General features: G+C 39.9%; 1 protein-coding gene across 3 annotated transcripts in view; it reads right to left on the reverse strand.

Moving 5' to 3' along the window:
- kank4 (KN motif and ankyrin repeat domains 4) overlaps positions 1 to 20,179 on the reverse strand; it is a 148,226-nt gene that overhangs the window by 37,074 nt on the left and 90,973 nt on the right. The window lies entirely within an intron of this gene.

Below are 20,179 nucleotides of genomic sequence, written 5' to 3' on the forward strand. Positions count from 1 at the left end.
GGGCCTTTTTTCTTTGCAAAAGTGGGGAGATTTTTGCTCTTTTTATGTAATGAGGAAAGATTTGAGCTGTAGAGAGTAGAACTGCTATGGCTAATTATCAGTTCATTCTGCTATTTATTTGTTGCCACTATAGAATGTATAAAGAAGTGGACTAAGTGAGTGTGATGTCACCCACAGCGTTCAGCTCTGGTCAAATGAAGCTCATCGAGGCTAGAGCAGTTATAGGGGCAAATTTGGAGCAGAGTTCCATATTTGGAATTCGGACAAATATCATAGCAACCAAAGAGCCAATCCAGAGGGAGGCTGTTGAAGGTAACGCCCCTTCCCACTCACACTGCTGTTTTAGCAGAGGGTGGTGCCTAGCAACACCATCAGCAACCTCGGCGAAAGAAGGCCCTGATTTGTCTGTTAATAATGTTCATATCTTGATTTACAGACACAATAGTGAAATAAAAAACCCCAGGATCATGTAGAGCGGGTTAATACGAACATTTAAGACCAAAATGACGAGTCTGACAGCAGCAGTTACAGAGAGAGGGGACGTAGCTTTTCAATGTAAAGTGAATTGGAGTCAGAGTCGATGGAGCCTAAAGTGTGCATATGATCATCTCCTATTTGGAACGCGGGGGCTAACAGGTTAGCTATTTTTATATATAGAGTCTATGCTTGCAGCTCAGGCTTTTTAATGATACTGTCTATTTAATAGTTGGTTACTGGGATTATCCAGCATTTTGATAGTGGTACAAAGTATTTTCAATACTATTGTTTATCGCAGTACTGTATTCCTCTGTACCGCCATATCGAGCTTGTTATGGTGACAGGCCTGTGATAAGGATGCAAGACTTGGGTTGTAGAGGGTTTGCTGTTTCTGCTGTTGTAACCAAACTTTTAAATACATTATGCATGATTATAATTAATGCCCTGACAGCAGATGGTAAAATCTAATTAATTTGAACTAAGCAGAAGCAGCAGGATGTGCACCACTGTATAGAACGAGTCAACATATTTTGAATCAAAGAAAAACAATATACTTTTCTGCCAGACTGAAAAGCTAATGTAAATCTAACACTGAACAGAGTGAACATTCAAAATCTTTTCTATCATTTGTTCCAGTTGAAGATGATGCAAAACTGGAGCTAGTTTTCACAGATTAATGTATTTATACCTAAATGCAGTACATCCAAAACGCTTCAGGGACCCGCCTCCTGATGGAGTCCTGGTTTAGTCCAGGTTCAGTCCTGGTTTAATGTTGGTTTAGTCCTGGTTTAATGTTGGTTTAGACCTGGCTTAGTCCTGACTCTGGGACCAGCAGGAGGCCAGGACTAAACAAGGACTAAACATGTTGAATCATCGTTTGAGTTTTGTGCAGTTAAAACCTGGAACAATCTTCCTGAAGATGTGAGACAGGCCTCTACTTTGACAATGTTTAAATCCAGGCTCAAACAGTTCTGTTTAGCTGTGCATATGACTGAAAGGGTTTTATTCTGCCTCTTCTCTTTTACTTTTAGGCTGATTATTTATGATTTATTTTGTTGTATTGTGATTTGAATTACTCTGTATACCAATTGTTCTGTACAAATAAACTCGCCTTGCTTATATCAGAGGTAATCAAAACATTAAAACATTACAATGAGCAGACTAATAAAATATCCAATAGTGAAAATAAACACGAGCCCACCCAGCCTTGAATGAACCTCACTATTTGAATCCATATTAAATGAGCCTCAAAGCCCCTTCAGCCAAACGCAAGCTCCAAGGCTGTTTAGCAAATAGGCCCACATTATTCACGCTAGTTCCATGCACATTTGTGTCAGTAGAGGAAAAATGCAGTATTAAAGACAAAGGCAGCTCTGAGGGCCCGAGGCTGCAGCGTAATCAGTGTTAGAGTTCAAACATATGAGAAGGTGCAAATGAATGCTGTCTGTATTCATTTAGAGAGGCGGTTTATTATATCTGAAATTATCACACAAAGGAAAGAACGGATTCTGTGTGTCTCTATAGTTATAATCTACAGCACCCATGAATCATTATATTATAATTTACACATTTTAAATCACAAAATTTGTCTAAAACGACTTAATAAAAGAAACAAGTCCGCTGATTTCCATGTGTGAAAATTGCAGTACCCAATAGGAGCTGACTTCGCCCTAAACCTCATCACAACAAAGCGTGCTGTTGGCGCCCCCTATGGATAGCTGCACATCACACTAGAGCAGCACAGTTTTTTTCATTTGTACCAAAATGACTGTGACGCTGTCGAATCCTACGAGTATCACTGATTAAGAAAATCAGTGATACTGGAGAAGGAATGTGTACATGCAGTGGGTGTGTACCATTGGAGGATCAACGGGGGTAGATCGGCAAAATGGCTCCTTGAGAATAAGAGATTAACGATTACTCAAACATGAATTAGTCCAAATACAACTTCAGACTCCAATTCTGGCTCCAATTCACTTTACATTGAAAAACTCTATCCCCTCTCTCTGTAACTGCTGCTGTCAGATTCGTCATTTTGGTCTTAAAAGTTCGTATTAACCTGCTCTAAATGACCCTGGGGTTTTTATTTCACTGTTGTGTCTGTAAATCAAGATATGAACATTAATAACAGACAAATAAAGCTCCTTCTTTCCCCGAGGTCACTCCTGCTAGAGTTAGCACCAGGTTTGATTGAATGTTGCTAAGTACCTGCATCCTTCTAAAACAGTGCTGTGAGTGGGAAGGCGCGTCACCTTCAACAGCCTTGCTCCAGATTGGCTCTTTGGTTGCTATGATACTTACGGTCGGAATTCCAAATATGAAACTCTGCTCCAAATTGGCTGCTATAACTGCTGTAGCCTCGATGAGCTTCATTTGGAGCTGAACGTACTTGTACTTCTTTATACAGTCTATGATCTCGTCCCAGTTTAGCAAAAGTGTCAGTTAATTACGTGTTTCAAATGATCAAGTTATTCCAAACTTTTTATATCACACAAATTAACAGCTTTGTTTTATTAACAGCAAATCTGACAAAAGATCTGTCTGCCACGGAACTTCCATTGTCAGTTAGCATTTATGTCTATACCTCGCTCTGCGCTTTGTAAAATTATATAAATAAAAAAAAAACCTCATGGGATTCCAGAGCCGGGCCGTTCTCTGCTTTCAAAATGATTACTTTGATGTCAAGAAACAGAATGGGAACTTACAGCACTGCCCACACAGCATCAAAAGATTTAAAAAACCCAGAACGCATTTGACAACAGCAGCCTCCTGACCACACAGAAGCCATTTGAAGTCCCTAATCAGATTCCAGCTCGATTCTGCAGCTAATGATATTTCCAAATGGCAAACGCAAACGCATCTGAAGAAGAGAGACCATGACTCATTTTATTAACGTTTCATTCAGGTATTCATTAAAACGTATTGAGTGTTTGTGCTGAGTAAGCACCAGATACTGTTACTCTGGCTGTTTACGAGATTTGATTAACTGCTTGACCCCAGTAGAAGGTCAGTACCAAACTCGGTACAATATAAGAATGCAGGCCCAGTCGTAGCAAAGAGAAAGTTTTAAAGGCAGTTCTTGAAGAGGTAAAGTGTAAAGTCAATATAAAGTTGTGGTACAGTGGTCCCTCGTTTATCGCGGGGTTTACATTCTAAAAATAACCCACAATAGGCGAAATCCGCAAAGTAGTCAGCTTTATTTTTTACAATTATTATATGTTTTGCAGCTGTAAAACCCCTCACCACACACTTTAAACAAGAGAGAAATGTGAGAAAATGTTAATGCCTGTCTGAGAAAAGTGTATAAACACTTTCAAAGCTCAAACCTTCGTTGGTGCCTTTGTCGGTGCAGAATGTTTCATCGACATTGTGGGTTTAGTCGGCGAGAAAACTTGCAAACATACAGCACTTCAGAGTCACACTGCGATCCAACATTTATGTAAAATCGTGAGCTGCTGTACAAAAATGTACTTTTCAGAACATGTTTATAAAACTCATAAAGCGAAATATTTAATAATACATGCTGTTTAGCTGTTTCCAGAGCACATTCAAATCTGTATTTTGAGTAAGTCTCCAAGTACATAGTCTTCTTCCTGCAGATAGATTTGGGAGTGAATTCCAGGCAGCGTTTGGTTCCGACAGAGCTGACATTTTGCAAGGGAAGCATTTCACAGGCTGACACAGTAATCAATCAAAACGACAGGGTTGATCCACCTCCGGCCCTAAACACGAAGGGTTCTATTTCTGTCCCTGTACATGAGACTTTAATAAAGAGCCTGTACTGACCCGGAGGACGCCTGTTGACACGTCGAACAGAGACAAACTGCACAACACTGGGATGTATCTGACGGAGCGTGATCAATACCTCCCCAATATAGCTGCAAGCTCCATTGAAAACAGAATCGCAATTTGAATGAACACAACTAGCAAATGACAAAGGCTGCAGTCGGCTCAACACAACAGCGCCCTCTAGCTCACTGTTAATGTTGCTACTTCCTGTCTAGTTTTATCTCAGGTTTTTACAGAGTCACACTGAAATGAATAAATATTTAAAGATGAGACAGTGGACAGGGAGCTGCAGGTGGGTTAGGGGTCAGAGGTTAGGGGGTTAGGGTCAGACAGTGGAAAGGGAGCTGCAGGAGGATTAGGGGTCAGACAGTGGAAAGGGAGCTGCTGGTGGACATCACTGACAACATGTTACACAAATAAAATGAATACTTCACCAGAGACACACTTCAGTGTTTACAAAGATACATGTTTGTGTCTTGGTGCTAACGCTGATGAGACATAATAAATATTAAAATAGTGCTACAAACTGTATATTCTTCCGTTCTTATTCTATTATAAATATAGCCTTTATTTTAATCAATTTGAATTTTAGTATTTTTTTATTTTATGTTTTCCAATTTTAACAAAAGTGAGAGCTCTTCGATACTTTACAAAGACGTGAGTGTGGTCATCAGTGAATTTTCATGTTTTCAAATGGGCATGATTGACAGGTGGATTAGCCAATCAGAAACAGGTATGGTCCGTGTGTATCGGAAAAAATAAAGGAGAAAAAATATATATCACGGGGCTGAAAAACATGGCGGATTTCTGCAGAATCAAAGAGTGAAGCCTAAACTCTGTTAATCTGAGGTGAGAGAAATGTGATTTTATTTGTAAATCACAGGTGACCATTGACCTCCTTTGTTTCACATGTGTCACTGATCTGATTGGATGGTTCCGTTTGACCGGGTTTGAGACCCAGCGCAGGACGTGGACCAGACTGACATCAATCTGTAGAAAAAATACTGATGTTTATCAAGTCTGGATTTGCCAAGCAACTAAATTACAACTCTCATCTGAAAAATCATAATTAGATGTTTTGTTTTTTTAATGGGCAGCACCACCTGATGACCATTTTGCCAGTGCATCCAGGGAGGTGAAAAAGCACTGAGGCTTTACACACATATTTTCAGGTCAGCTCGTTGTCCTTAAGGCCTAATTAGCTGGTTTTGAAACAGACGATTGTTGGAGTAATTGCAGAGAGGAGGCGACTCCGCTGGAGACTGTACACAGTGACCAGGCAGCACCAGTCTTCTCTTAATGAGATCATTATCAAAACAGAGACGGGCAGGTGGTTTAGAACAACGAGTGAAATGGAAATGATGAGAAAAGTGAAACATGTAGAGACCACAGAGCCGTCTGGAAAATCCAAAATCATATCTCAGTATTTTTCATTCAGTCTGGCCCCCCATGTGCCCCTGCCCCGATGCCTCTGTCATGCCCATAGTCTTTATATATAAACGGACATAGCTAACCTGCTAGCTGCCACGTTCCAAATAGGAAGTGATCATGGCCGCTCTTCCTGCTTCATAAACTTTGGCTCCAATTCACTTTGTTTTGTGAAACTGTAGCTCCTCTCTCCATAACTGCTCGTCATTTTGGTCTTAAATGTTCGTATTAACCCGCTCTATGTGATTCTGGGTTTTTTATTTCACTATTGTGTCTGTAAGTCAAGATATGAACATTAATAAGAGACATTTCAGGTGCTTTCTTTCCCCAAGGTCGCTTCCACTAGCGTTAGCAACAGGTTTGATTAACAGTGTTGCTAAGTGCCCGCTCCCTGCTAAACCAGTGGTGTGAGGAGAAGCGAGGCGTTCCCTTCAACATTCTCACTCCGAATTGGCTCTTTGGTTGCTATAATACTCATGGTCGGCCCCTATAACTGCTCTAGCCTCGATGAGTTTCATTTGACTGGAGCTGAACGCTGTGGGTGACGTCACACTGAGTCCACTTCTTCATATAGGGGACATTTAACTGTACTGATATAAGAACATGTTTACAAAGATGTTAAAACTAAATATTTAATACTCCCTGCTGTTTGGTTGTTTACAGTTCTTTAGGTAACAGAATATGCTCTGCAGTTATGATAATAACATTTAGTCTTACGGGGAAGAATGAGTCTAAGGCAGCAGCACAGAAACATCCTGGTAATGATGTAGAGCCTAATGAGAGAGACGGGCCTCCGGAGCACACCGCCCTGTTCCACCGTTATGTTAATTAAAGACAGTTCTAATGCCGCCACAGGGAAGGTCAACCAAAGCACAACGGCGAGGGATTGGTCGTTTGATGTGCAGACATTATTACATCATCAGATATGTTATTCGTACACACAGGTCTATTATGGTGACATACTTTATACAGTTTGGGATTAGCTTGTGTTAGAAATGCTTAAGTCAATCCTATTGTGCTTATGTCTCTATAGTTCTCATCTCTGACTCCTGTGGATAATTATAATTTACACATTTTAAATTACAATATTCTCCTAAAACCACTTAATAAAACAAACAAGTCCACTGACTTCCATGTTAGAAAACTGCGGTGCCCCATGGGAGCACATCACACTAGCGAGCAGCACATATTTTTCATTTGTACCGAAATTATGAATCCTATGTGTAGCTACATCCATTTACATTTACAGTCTATGGAACATAGTCATTTTTGCACACGATCCAAACTAATTTCCAAGGTTTTGGCAGTGCCACACCCCCTTTAGTCAGTTCAGTGATGAACATGTCGAATTTGTGTCAAAATTGGATCTGCACTTGCCCAGATTCTTCTGCACAAACAGTTACTATAGCAACACAAACACAGACAAACTATATGTAATATGCCATCTGTTTGGATATTTAAATAAATTGTTATTTAATGTGTTTGGGATTACAGCGATACAGGATTTTATTAGTGTTTTTCTAAAAATAAACATTTTGAAACTGTTATGGCCTTTTTTCATTTTCATTTCATTTACTCATTTATTTTGAGCCCATATATCAAGTACACTTAATGCACATCACATTTTTTGCTCGAAAAGGAGTGAGAAGAAGAAAACTTCTTAAATCCCACCCCAATTTATTAAATCTCACCCCTATTCCATAAATCTTTCTCGTATTGCTCTGTGGATTTTATATTTTTAAGGTTTTCCACAACAAAACTTTTTTTGCTAACTCAATCTAAATGGTTTCAACTGACAGAACATTTTTAACATTTTTTAGCAAGTAAATGAATGAAAATATAGTCAAGCTAACGACTAGCAAGCTAATGACTAGCATGACTCGCAAATTCAACAAATGGCTCAAACTACAGAATGATGGGCCCTTCTGATACAGATTATTAGATTAGAAAGTATTTGGGAGCCGGATATTTCATATCCACTATAAACAGCTCTCATAATGGCCTCGTTTCTCTCATCACCTCTTAAACGACGGAGGCCCGTCTCTCAGCAGCGGCCCAATAAAGCTCACAGTCATATCAGTGTAGTGTGGCCCACAAGACTGACGGGCCGGCCCAGAGGACGGCTAACACAGCTCCACTGACCACAGGTTTCTAATGTCATCAGCAGAGGTCACCTTAGATCAAAGAGAACATCCAGAACATGTCGTTTTCAAAGAGAAATGTCACAATATAAAACTTTAATGTTGCCTTTATTAAAGGGCCCATAATGCACTGCTCTATGATCTCTCTTCTAATGTTGTGTCCTCATCACAAACAGACCTGGAGTTGTGTTTTGTTTCATTCACACATGTTTAACACAAACCCTGCATATTTGGGAGTTCTTCTCTTAAACTGAAAACACTCTGTTCCACCTTGTGATGTCATCACGTGGTGATACAGGAAGTGCTCCTATGTGTTTTTAAACTCCAAACATCTTCACTAGAATCATTTGGATCATTTTAAATTTCAGCTGTGGAATTGCCAATCTCTACTGAACTAAAGGTAAAAGGAGCTGTTAACTTGAAAACTACCACTTCATGACATCACAAGGTGGAACAGAGCATTTTGAGCTTTGGAGATGTATCAGTGCTGATCAGTGTTCAAACGCTCTACCAAATGAGCCACTGTCACCCTCATACTTGTATTGTTTCTTGGTTCATACCATTATATTATGACCTGAATAATCACGATTATTGATTACCCAAAGACGATGTTGGAAATTTGGCCATTGGACATTTTGATGTGTTGATATAAACTGCATTCAGATAAATCGTACATGTTTTTAAGCGCTCCTCGGACTCGCTCGTTCCCAAAAGCAAACTGGACCCACCTCCAACGAGGGGGAAGAGGTCGTTAATAGAATGTCATGGGTCGTTACATCGGAGCCCTGCGTAAAAGAGATTGAATTAGTTGGATACGTTGACACAGAGCAGGCCGAGGCAAAAGACAGCGCAGGAAATAGAATTGGTCTGGACAAATAGGGGACAGGAGGTGGCTGATGGGAGAGGAAAAAGAGAGGAAAAACAGACAGAAGAGGGAGGGAAGAAGGGAAGGAGGGAGGGAGGTCTGGGGTCACTGCACAAAACCACTATCTCGTATTTGAGAGCCCAGACAAACAAATTATTTCTGTTTACTTCAAGAGCAAGAGACATTTTTTTTTTTGGTTTCAGTGAAATAGAGATGCAATTTTCTTCTGTATTTTGGTGTAAATGATTAGTTTTGTTTGTGTAAATTTTCACGGCTGCTGGGTCAGGTAAATGTCAGGCTCACAATGAGACTGTTCTAAATAAAGACTTTTTCATTGGCGGCGTTGGTTTGAATCCCGCTCTCGACATAAAAACATCATCACTCATACAGATGAATGTTGCCATTGGGTCCTTGGGCAAGACACTTAAGCCTCCTCTCACTGGTGCATGAATGTGTGTGTGAATGTGTGCGTGGTTCCTTGATGTAAAGCGCTTTGAGTCTTGAAAGTGGAAAAAGGTTATATAAAAATCTAACCATTATCATCTTATTTTGAAACTTCATATTGATGTTTCTAGAAGTGTTCTTAATTCTCTCCATTTTTTAACTTCCAAATAAACTCATTCTCGTTCTTTATGTTCTTCATACATGATGAAGTTAAAGCGGATGTAGTCATTTTAACTTTAGAGACAACAAAGACACAAACACAAAGACACAAGTCAAGCTCAGGGAGAAGAACTCATTAGGAACTCATCTGGAGGAAAAACTATGCCACATCCTGTAGGGGCATAACTTCAGTCGTTTATTCGATTAATCGGTTGATGGAGTCTTAGTTTACGAAAATTTGTATGACTCAAATCAATTCAATTCAGTTTTATTTCTACAGCACATCTAAAATACAACTTAAGCTCCCAAAGTGCTTCCCATAAACAACAGATTTACATAAAATGCGACACATAGGCAATAAAACAATAAAACAATAAACACCCAGATGCCCTGCCGAGTGAGAACTAAACGCCAGGGAGAAGAGGTGGGTTTTCACAGACTGAGAGGATCTGACTGGCAGAGGGAAAGAGGGCTGGTTCACTGCCTAATTCACTGATAAATCCATTTATTTATATTATCAGTGTTTCTATGGGACAACAGCAGAAAGGAGAAGAGACTGAGTTGAAGATTTGGTATTTTTGTTTTTATCTGTACAAAGTCAGATTAAAAGAACGAAATGATTCAAAAGCTGAAAAAGTTTTATCCAAATCCATTGTTCCCTCACACTTTTTTCTACATAAATAGTCGTTTTTGCATGAACTCCCCCTGCAGGTGTGGTCTTGTGAGTGCAGTTTGGGTGAGACACACAGAGATATACATAATATTTTTACCACACCCACTTTTTAGTCGACCAGCCGATCAGCAGCACGTCTTTAGTCTAACAAGAATTTATTTCGTCGACTACAGGCCTAATCCTGCAAACAACGCAACAATGTAAATGGGCCACAGACCAAAGTGTATCATGAAAAGACCTTCACTAAAATGTAAACACGATTTTCAGGCTCAGTGATAAAACAGTCCCTATGCCGTCCAGCCTCAAACACACCCAGTCTCCAACACACCAGCACAACAACACACCTCAAACACACCCCAAACACACCCAGTCTCCATCAGTCAAATTATAGCATTACCCATTAGATTATAGCGAAAAAACATGACATAATTAAATACATGTTCTGCATTCATTTATGTCTAATTGGAGATGAAAAATCACACACACACGCACACGCACGCACACACATTGTAAGAGCTAATACCGCCAAGTATTCCCATGATTTTAGGAAAGTACCTGTTTTCTGAATACCACCAATATCACACCAGGGGGCTAGCATCAAATTCTGGGCCCTGGGTACAAATCATCTTGGTGGGCCAAAATGACGAGTCTGACAGCAGCAGTTACAGAGAGAGGGGCCACAGTTTTTACATAGAAAGTGAATTGGAGCCAGAGTCGATGGAGCCGGAAGCACGCCCATGCTCACTTTCTGTTTGGAACGTGGCGGCTATCAGGTTAGCTCTATCCATTTATATATACAGTCTATGATTCAGATAAGTAAATATTGTGTAATTGTTAGCTGCTCCTTTCAGACAGATATCAGGCAGTGTCCAGCGGTAATCTGACCAGAACTGAAGAAGCGTCTTGGATTAGCAGCCAAACGTATTCACTTGAAAACTTTAGTCCAGTGGCAGAATTGAACCTGGACAACTGAGAAGTATTTAAGAAACAGGTGTAAATGTATAAAAAAGCTAAATTATGCTTATTCTGGAGTAGAACCACAGAGGAAGAGCAAACACAAATGCAGTATTATACAGAGCGCCCCCTTTCGTGAAGACCAAAGCAAATTCGCAAATGTCAGATTTAGTCAAAGCTTTCACATCAGGTTTGCGTTGTTTTCATTCATACATCAGTAATCCCGTTATAATCCTTTGAGTAATCTGGTTTACCTCCCACAAACTACCTCCAGTATAATTCACTCACAAAAGAAGTTCCTTTCCACAGTATAGCATTAAAGAGAGGGTAATTACAAAATCACTTCTTGGAGCGTTCAACCATGTTATAACATTGTTCCCTCATCAAAACCTGTCTTAAGAGGTTTTAGGAGTCATCCATGCATGTTTGAGTAATCTAGCGATCTCTCCCAGGCCCAATTCAAACCCTCCTTATGATTCACTGTAAGATTTGTCCAAGGCTCCGCCCCACAAGCCTACATCACCCATGCTCCCACACAGCATTTCTCCATAAATATACAAAAACATGATACAAAACAACACACTACAGCTTCACAAACCTGATGTGATGTGCAGTAGTTTCATTAACACTGATTGAAATGTGATAGCGCTGTGAAGAGGGCGGGGCTTTGGACTCAGAGCGGCAAATACGAAACTTATAAAACATGTTAATACGTTTTTTTTTTTGGGTGAATATAGAATTTCCAAAACAATAAAAGGAAACATGGAGATCCAAATATGTTATGTGTTACAGTTAATACCCCATAGAAGTAAAATACACTTTCTTTAAACTTATTCAATTAGATGTTTATTACTGCTCAAAAATCCCTTCAAAAACACACATTCTTATTGTGAGCAGGGTCACGTCTCCATAGATCTGACCTGTAACTTAACCTGGTGTCACCTGTTTGTTTCAGTGGATGTATAGTTATGTCCAATGCCATAGTGTGGGACATTCCAGGCAAAACTATGACATGAAAATGGCCGCCGTCCACTAGAGAAGCTACTTGAATCTTTAAACGTAGTGCTTTTGGTCAAGCCTTCATTCATAATTACACAAGTTATTATTTCAGACCAATTTTAGAAGATTTGTTCCCAATACGAGCTCGTTCTGTGTTGAAACTGACACAGCAATTAGTCAGTCTGGAGAACTGCAGGTGACTGTTTTGCATAATGAGAGCCTCGGCGTTGAAAAGTCAAGCTAATTTCGTGACATTTGGGAAGTCTACGGAGCCGTGTGGGAAGAGGGATGAACCGGCAGAGTGTTTCAGATAGAGCCGCACGCTTGGCAAGAATAAATCAGTTCCTCTGAGTCTAAAATGTGATCTGAGCACAGCTGGTCCATAGCGCCCCCAGACTGTCTCAGGATATGTACAGAATGATACAGAGGTAGCAGTGAGGCGTCTCTGGCGTTGTACATAAAGGGTTTTCACTGGGTTTAGTTCCGTAGTCTGCTGTCGAGGAGTGACTTTTTAAGCTTTACACTGGCTTAGAGCGAGCGTCAGTGTAATGGGATCTAACGAGGACTGAAGGGACGACTTTTATCCCACCACTGCACCGTCTCAACGTTTAGCACGAGCCACTTTTCTCAAAGTGAAGGTAAAAAAAAAAAAAAGATTATTATTTATGAATATGGAGGCGACAGTAGCTCAGTTAGTAGAGAGTTTCTCCACTGATCTAAAAGTTGGCAGTTCAAATCCCACTCTTGACATACTGTATTTTCCAAACTATGCATCGCTCCGGAGTATAAGTCACACCAGCCAAAACATTTTTTGGGGAAATTTACTTTACAAAATCTGATACCAGGAACAGACATTTTGTCTTTAAAGGCAAATTATAATAATAATAAAATAGAGAACAACAGGCTGAATATCAGTACAGCACGCTAATGTAACATTTATATTTATTCAGCTACATGAAGCACAGACAGAACTGAATACGTGCCTGGTCTGTTACATAACATAAGATATTATCAGTTAATCAGATAAATAAAGCATAAAAAACAAGCTAATAAGTTTACTCTGGATCTCACTCCAAATCACTAAATCCATTGAATTCTTCATCCTCAGTGTCGCTTCTGAACAACTTCACCAACTCTGGTAGTAGATGAAGCGTCGCTTCCTCTTCTGCGTGACTGTCATACTGGTACAAGCCTAGAGCGCCCTCACATGGTCACTGTGACAATAACCAAGATGTGAAATTATATATTTGAATAATTTCACATATAAGTCACATCTGAGTACAAGTCGCACCCCAAACAAATTATGAAAAAAGGGCGACTTGTACTCCAAAAAATATGCATTCTACAAATGAATGCTACTGTTCCCTAGGCAGGACACTTACCCTCCCTCGCCCCAGTGTGTGTGTACACTGGTGTATGTGTGTGTGTGTGTGTGTGTGTGTGAACGGGTGAGCAGTTCCTTGATGTAAAGCGCTTTGAGTCTTGAAGGTCAATTGGCGCCAGTACAGAAAAAAATAGCTCGATCAAATATCGGCTACCAAATATCACTTCAGTCAACATCCTGTTTGGACATATACATGATGTAATGAGAGTATTTACTCGTCATGCGGCCCAGAAATTCTCATAATAAAAACTCTAGAGAAAAAAATGTAATAAAATTAAAATAAATGCATTTAAACATCGGAAAAGTAATGAAAAATTCTCTTGAAAAAAAAAAAAAAAAAAAGTCTCATAATAAAAGGTACACATTGGGATCAAATTTGTCTTATTGTATTTTTGTTTTAATGAAGTAAATGTTTCAGTCTCTGCTCTGGCATCGGTTGATTTCAGATTACGCCAGAGACTTAAAACTATAATATTGAAATTGGGACTGAAACTGACAAAGCTGGATTGGTGCAGCCCTAAAAATTAAGGCTTTTCTCCATTAATAATCCACTGAAACTAAAGTGTGCGGGGGAGGCGAGGGACGACAAACGCTCTCATCTCTGTTCAGTCTCTGTATGAGCTGAACCTGTGTCTGACCTAAACCGCACACACCAAAAATCAAAGGCCTCACTCAGCCTCGGGGAACACACTTTCTGTTCTGTTCATTCATGGACTAAACGATTAATTACCACTCACAGCAAGACTAAATGAGATTGGACCAATCACAGAGCGGCATTGTGGTGTGGGGCAGAAGCCAAAGGTGAAGCACCCAAACAAACCATAACTAAAAAGGCAACGCTGATGAATGTTCTCCAGTCTATTTTAGCAGAATTATGTACTTTTTTTTTAAACATGCAGAGGGAGCATTTTGCCTTTGTGGAGGGAATTGGATTTAACAAAAGTCAGATTTTTTGGCTTGGATCATGAGCAGAACTAGAATCAAGACAAAACAAGTTTTTACCCAAAACTAAAGCAAAATCTTAACCAGGACAATTCAAGGATAACAACTGGAGGGAACCTGTTTGAAATATGTAACATAATATTACACAACCATAGACTGTATATTTTAATGGGGCGGGAAGGGCCGTTATTTTCAACAGCCTCTCTCCGGATTGGCTGTTTGGTTGCTATGATACTCGTGGTCACAATTCCAAATATGGAAATTGACTCCAATTTTGCCGCTATAACTGCTCTAGCCTCGATGAGCTTCATTTGACCCGAGCTGAACACTGTGGGTGACGTCACACTCACTTAATCCACTTCTTTATACAGACTATATTCACAATAGAATGGAATCACGATATTTGTGACTAATGCTTGAACGTTTACATTTTTACAATAATCATAACACTAACATTTCAGAGTGTGTCGCCCTGTGTTCGCCCTGTGTTCAGAGTATTTCACAAGACCTGCTTCAGAACCCAGAAATAATTAGATTGGGCAAAGACTGCAGATGTGCTCTATACATAAAATTGTTAATTATAAACTGCAAACCAAGAAACCAATCGATAATAAAACTAACAAAAGGCGTCGTCCAGTCTCAAAATGTACAAAAGAAAAAGGTATGAAGGAAAGGTATTGTGTGGGAGCTCTTTGTTGAACATAAAAAAGACAAATAGAATGTTCTGTTTCAGCTCAGATCAAAAAGCTACGGCTGCGCTGACCCAGAACACACACGGACCTCTACCCTGAGTTTTCCCTGACAGGCTGAGAGGACTGAGACGAGCTGTTACAGAGCCGCTTTGAACGAGTGAATGTGAGAGAACAGACAGATAAAGAACAAGGAAACTGATTTAGATAACAATTTTTTCACATCAGATTGGACAGAGTGCTGGAAATGAGTGTTAGGAACTAACACCAGGTAAAAGTAGAAGTACACTAACTAATATGTATGTTTGTGTAAAGTAGAGTTACAACCATAGACTGTATAGATAAATGGACATAGCTACCCTGTTAACCGCTGCATTTCAAACAGGAAGTGATCAGGGGCGCACTTCTGGCTCCAATTCACTTTACACTGAAAAACTATGTCCCCTCTCTGTGTTACTGCTGCTGTCAGACTCGTCATTTTGGCCTTAAAATGTTGGTATTAACCCGCTCTACATGATCCCGTTGTTTAATCTCACTATTTTGTCCGTAAATTAAGATAGGAACATTAATAACAGACAAATCTTCTTTCCCCAATGTCACTCCCGCTAGCGACCAGCGGGAACAGGTGTTACCTTCAATCACCTCCTGACTGGCTCTGAGGCTGCTATGATACTCTTGGTTGGAATTCTTCAATGAGCTTCATTTGACTGAATGCCATGAGTGACATCACACTCACTTAGTCCACGTCTTTATACCGTCTATGGCAGGGGTGTCCAAACTATGGCCCGGGGACCAAATGCGGCCCCAGATCAATTTTTATTGGGCCTCAGGCCTTCAGTTGAAGTGGTCCAATTGATCATAATCAGTACTTTTTTACGGCAAATTTAAGTATTCGTACTAATATAACCTAAATAACATGACACTGCATTGTTATACAGACCTAATATTAATATTTCAAGCCAAGTATGAAGTCACAACTACGTTAAATGCGCCATCTGAATGATCCACTGTATTGACCACTGGTCTGTGGTCCTCTGTGTTGAATATTTTTCAAGATATGGCCCTCGGTGAGAAGAGTTTGGGCACCCCTGGTCTATGGTCACGATACAAACATTTCAGACTCTATTAAGGAAAAGTATTGATGCTTAACACCAATTTCTATGTCACAGTTTACAGTATAATGCTCTTTTCAACACAACTGCCATTTTATTACTAATAACATGTTGTCTTACTAGTTCTGCTACGGCTTTGTGCACAGTAGAATGCTAGCTAGCTCACTGTGTTTTAAAGCTAACAGTCACTTTTATTCAAATAGGAAAACATAAAATAAACAACCTATTAAAATTCAAATTCATTAAAATAAAGACTACCCAATTATTTTTAAATGTAGAATACTTCAGTTTGTGGTGCTGTGTTAATATTTATTATGCCTCAAATTATTGTTAGCATTAGAATTGAGACAAAAACATGTCTCTAAACACAGAAGTGTCTCTGGTGAAGTATTCATTTTATTTGTTTAAGATGTCAGTGACATCCACCTGCAGCTCCCTGTTCACTGTCTGACCCTGACCCCCTAACCTCTGACCCCTGACCCCTAACTCACCTGCAGCTTCCTGTCCTCTGCCTGATCTTTAAATATTTATTCATTTTATTGTGACTCTGCAAAAACCTCATAGAGATAAAACTGGACAGGAAGTAGTGACGCTACTGGGTGCTGTTTTGCTCAGGGTCTATTGATTCAGGCCATTCTAAAAGTGGAGGGACCAACTTCAAGTATTTAATTTTAATACTAGTTTTAGTGTACATAGACACTGGGGGTGAGGTGGGTTATGTGTCTTGCCCAAGGACAGAACAACAACATTCATCTGTGAGAGCTGGAATCACACCGCCAACCTGTGGATCACTGGATCTGACCACTTTACCAATGATGTTTATGTTGAAAGCGGGGGTGTCACATTTTGACGACCCCAGTCCTAAGTACACTACACTGAGGTAGATATAAAGTAGCAGTTTTTTCTTCACCTGAGCCACTGACCGAGCCGCTGCAGTGAGGAAAGTGTAGTGTGCGTGCTTTTGATGGTTGGTACACATAAATCTCAACATAAATGTGCAGTGTGCTATTAAATAAAATGGCTTTTCATAGAGATAATGTGTGTTTGGAGGAAGATTAACTTGAGGTACGGGTGGCCGAGTCCAGCGTCAGCTACACCTAAATATTACAATAATGCGTTTGAGGTGCAAAGCGCAGAACATAAGTGCTAGTTTCCTGGATTCAATTATGTCCATCATTACGCTCTGTGAAAGTATATCAAATACAATGGGGAAATTGCCACCTGCAGAAAGAGCTGCAGAACCAATGAATGGATTTAAGTGCAGCTGTACATTTGAGCACTTTAGTTACGGCCCCGACTCCACCACCCACAATAACAACATAATCAGTCTGTTTGCATAACTGATAGTTTGCAGCTGATGTCATCAACATTCCCTCGGGGTGTGATGCTAACTGTAAGCACTGCTCTGTCTGAAACTGAGTTAGGCTTTAATCTGAGGTTTTTTTAAATAACACTATCTAACCAGAAAGAGCTGACTTATCTGAACTCCAACAGATGAGCTGATTTGTGCTTTTAAACAAGTCCCTCTCAAATAACACTACAGTCACAAGCTAGCTAGCATTAGCCTACAGTTTTTCAGTTAATCTCTTTCACCGTTTTGTTGAAAATTGGAGAACCCGCTTGTGTCATCAAGTTACTGATTTGCCTCAATGTTCCATAATATGGCACTGAAGGCATCTATTTCCATGGAGACAAGCAAGAGATGCTACAAGGTCATGTTATAGTTCAGATCTATGGAGATCTCATCACATTACACTCACATTAACAATGCATGTTTTTCAATGTATTTTTGAGAAATAAAAACATCCATGACTGAAGACAGATGCCAGGAATATATCCATGGATAAAAAAAGTTACACAGTGCAGCCTTAAAGTTAAAATAAGCATTCAAATTAGGTTATCAAACGTTATTTTACCTCCAAATGCGAGACTGCAGCTTGTAAAAAAGTCCAAACTCGCTGCTGTCCTGTCTGTTACTGTAGTCCTGCCTTATCTGCATTAGTGTGGACATGGCCTTAGTGTTAGCCACCATTTATCTGTTCAGGAAGAGATAACCAACGCCACCCTGTAACTGTTCTCTTATCTGCCCGTATCAGCCCATCGCTTCAACCCTTCCACAAAGAACCAAACTACAGCGTCTTTTCAAAGTCTCCTCCTGCAGCCCGGCCTCAGTCATGGTGGTATTTTAGCTCGAGAAGCAGCTGCTAGCTTGTATTAGCGATAAAGGAAGTGACACACCATTTATTATTCACCCTCATGCAACAGCCAAAGCCCTGTACCCGGAGTTAGCGCCAAACATCTACTTCCCCTCATGAGTATTATTGTGGATGGAAGAGAAAGTGCAAACGCTAATTGGCATGTGGGGTGTGTCTCTTACTCTATGTCATTGTTAACAGATGTGATTTAGAAATAAAGAGGGGTAATATGATTTTGCGGAGGTAGGTTTTCATAAAATCAGATATGTAAATGATCAAGCTATTCAAAGTTTGGTTGAATGTTACCTAAGAAATGTTAGCTTCACCAAAAAGTCCTTTCGTTGGCTATCACTATTGTTTTCGTTGAAGGGAAACCCTAGGGATAACTAATAGTGCTACGCAGTACATTAATAACCAGTATGCTAATAGCTGTGAGAACACCCATTAGGGGCCTGAACGCTTATGCTAAATATGACTCAAGCTCAGTTCACACAGAAACTGTAAACAAACAGGTGTGTTAGCTTCAGTTTTGTTAGTTCCTCACTTGAGACAGATGTGTCCTGCAGTGATCTGACCAGAACTGAAGAAGCGGCTTGGATGAGCAGCCAAACGTCTTCACTCGAAAACTTTCGTGGATTTTTCTTGTGCTATGGATCAGCCCTGGATGACTGGGGGATTATATCTTTCACAAATATCGTTCATTCAAACTAATAAAAAACAGTTGCAGTTGATTTCATGTGATGAAGTCCGATCAAAACCTACCTCCAGCTCCATGTCACTTTACATCTGTCTCTGTTCACACCTAACACCACAGAGCACAAACATACGCCTAATGTAACTCGCTAGCATCACTTCATGCTAGCACCAAAAAAAAAACTACAACAGAAATCGAACAGGCTCATTAATCACTGCATTACACAGCCAATATACAGTATGGAGGCGCCTGTGTGCATATATTGAAATAATTCGGCAGTACAAGGGCAAACGGAGATTAGCACGTGGCCTTGAAGACACAAACACAAGACCGTGGTGAGAAGGTAAAGAAATGGTATGGTTTAGCTGTGTGGACCAGGGGAGTTGACGAAGGACACAATCTTAGGGGCCCAGAATTAGAACCTCTTCCTATTAATGTACATTACAGGGGGGCCCTTATAAGCCTTCTTGCACTGGTCCCCCAAATTTCTGTTGACGGGTCTGGTGTGGACAAGACACTGAGATTCACAGACTAATGAAATGATTATTTTCAGTAAGAAGTAGAGCATTTTCGATTTAGACCCCAAGTCAAGAAGATAATCAAATTAGTTCTGTCATAAAAGCTTTGGAATACAAAGAGACTGCACATTCATTAGGCATAGACAGACTTCAGCAGATGGCAGACGAGCCAAAGTGTTCGCACTAGAAACGTTTGAATGTAATAAGGCTGTGGATTTATATAGTGCCTTTCAAAATGTTAAAAAAAGTGATAAAATGCATGAATCTGGCATAATCAGACAGGGAAAAGCAGATGTTGTAGCTATTCTGGGCTAGACTGACGGAATCAAGGCTGTGTATCTGCACATGGGCCACATTTACTCAAATTTCTGTCTTGCGTAAGGGCACAAAAACAGTGGGCCGAGTGGGAACTGAACCACTGATCTTTGGGCTGGTTCATGAGTGTTCTAATCACTCATCTTGATACTGATTTTGGGCCAAACTAAATAAAAGCTGGGGCTGCATGATAGGAGATACACGACCAATCAAAAGTTTGGACACCCCCTTTCATTTTTTGTCTATATTTCTACTACTTTCTATGTTTTATGTACACACAAAAGACATCCAATATACGAAGCAAGATATATGGAATTATGTAGTAAGAAAAGATGATTATATTCAAATACTTTGTAGAAAAATATTGAATAGTTATTTAACTATTGTTTCTACATAATTCC

This window comes from Periophthalmus magnuspinnatus, chromosome 4, assembly GCF_009829125.3.
Source record: "Periophthalmus magnuspinnatus isolate fPerMag1 chromosome 4, fPerMag1.2.pri, whole genome shotgun sequence".
Lineage (NCBI taxonomy): Eukaryota > Metazoa > Chordata > Actinopteri > Gobiiformes > Gobiidae > Periophthalmus > Periophthalmus magnuspinnatus.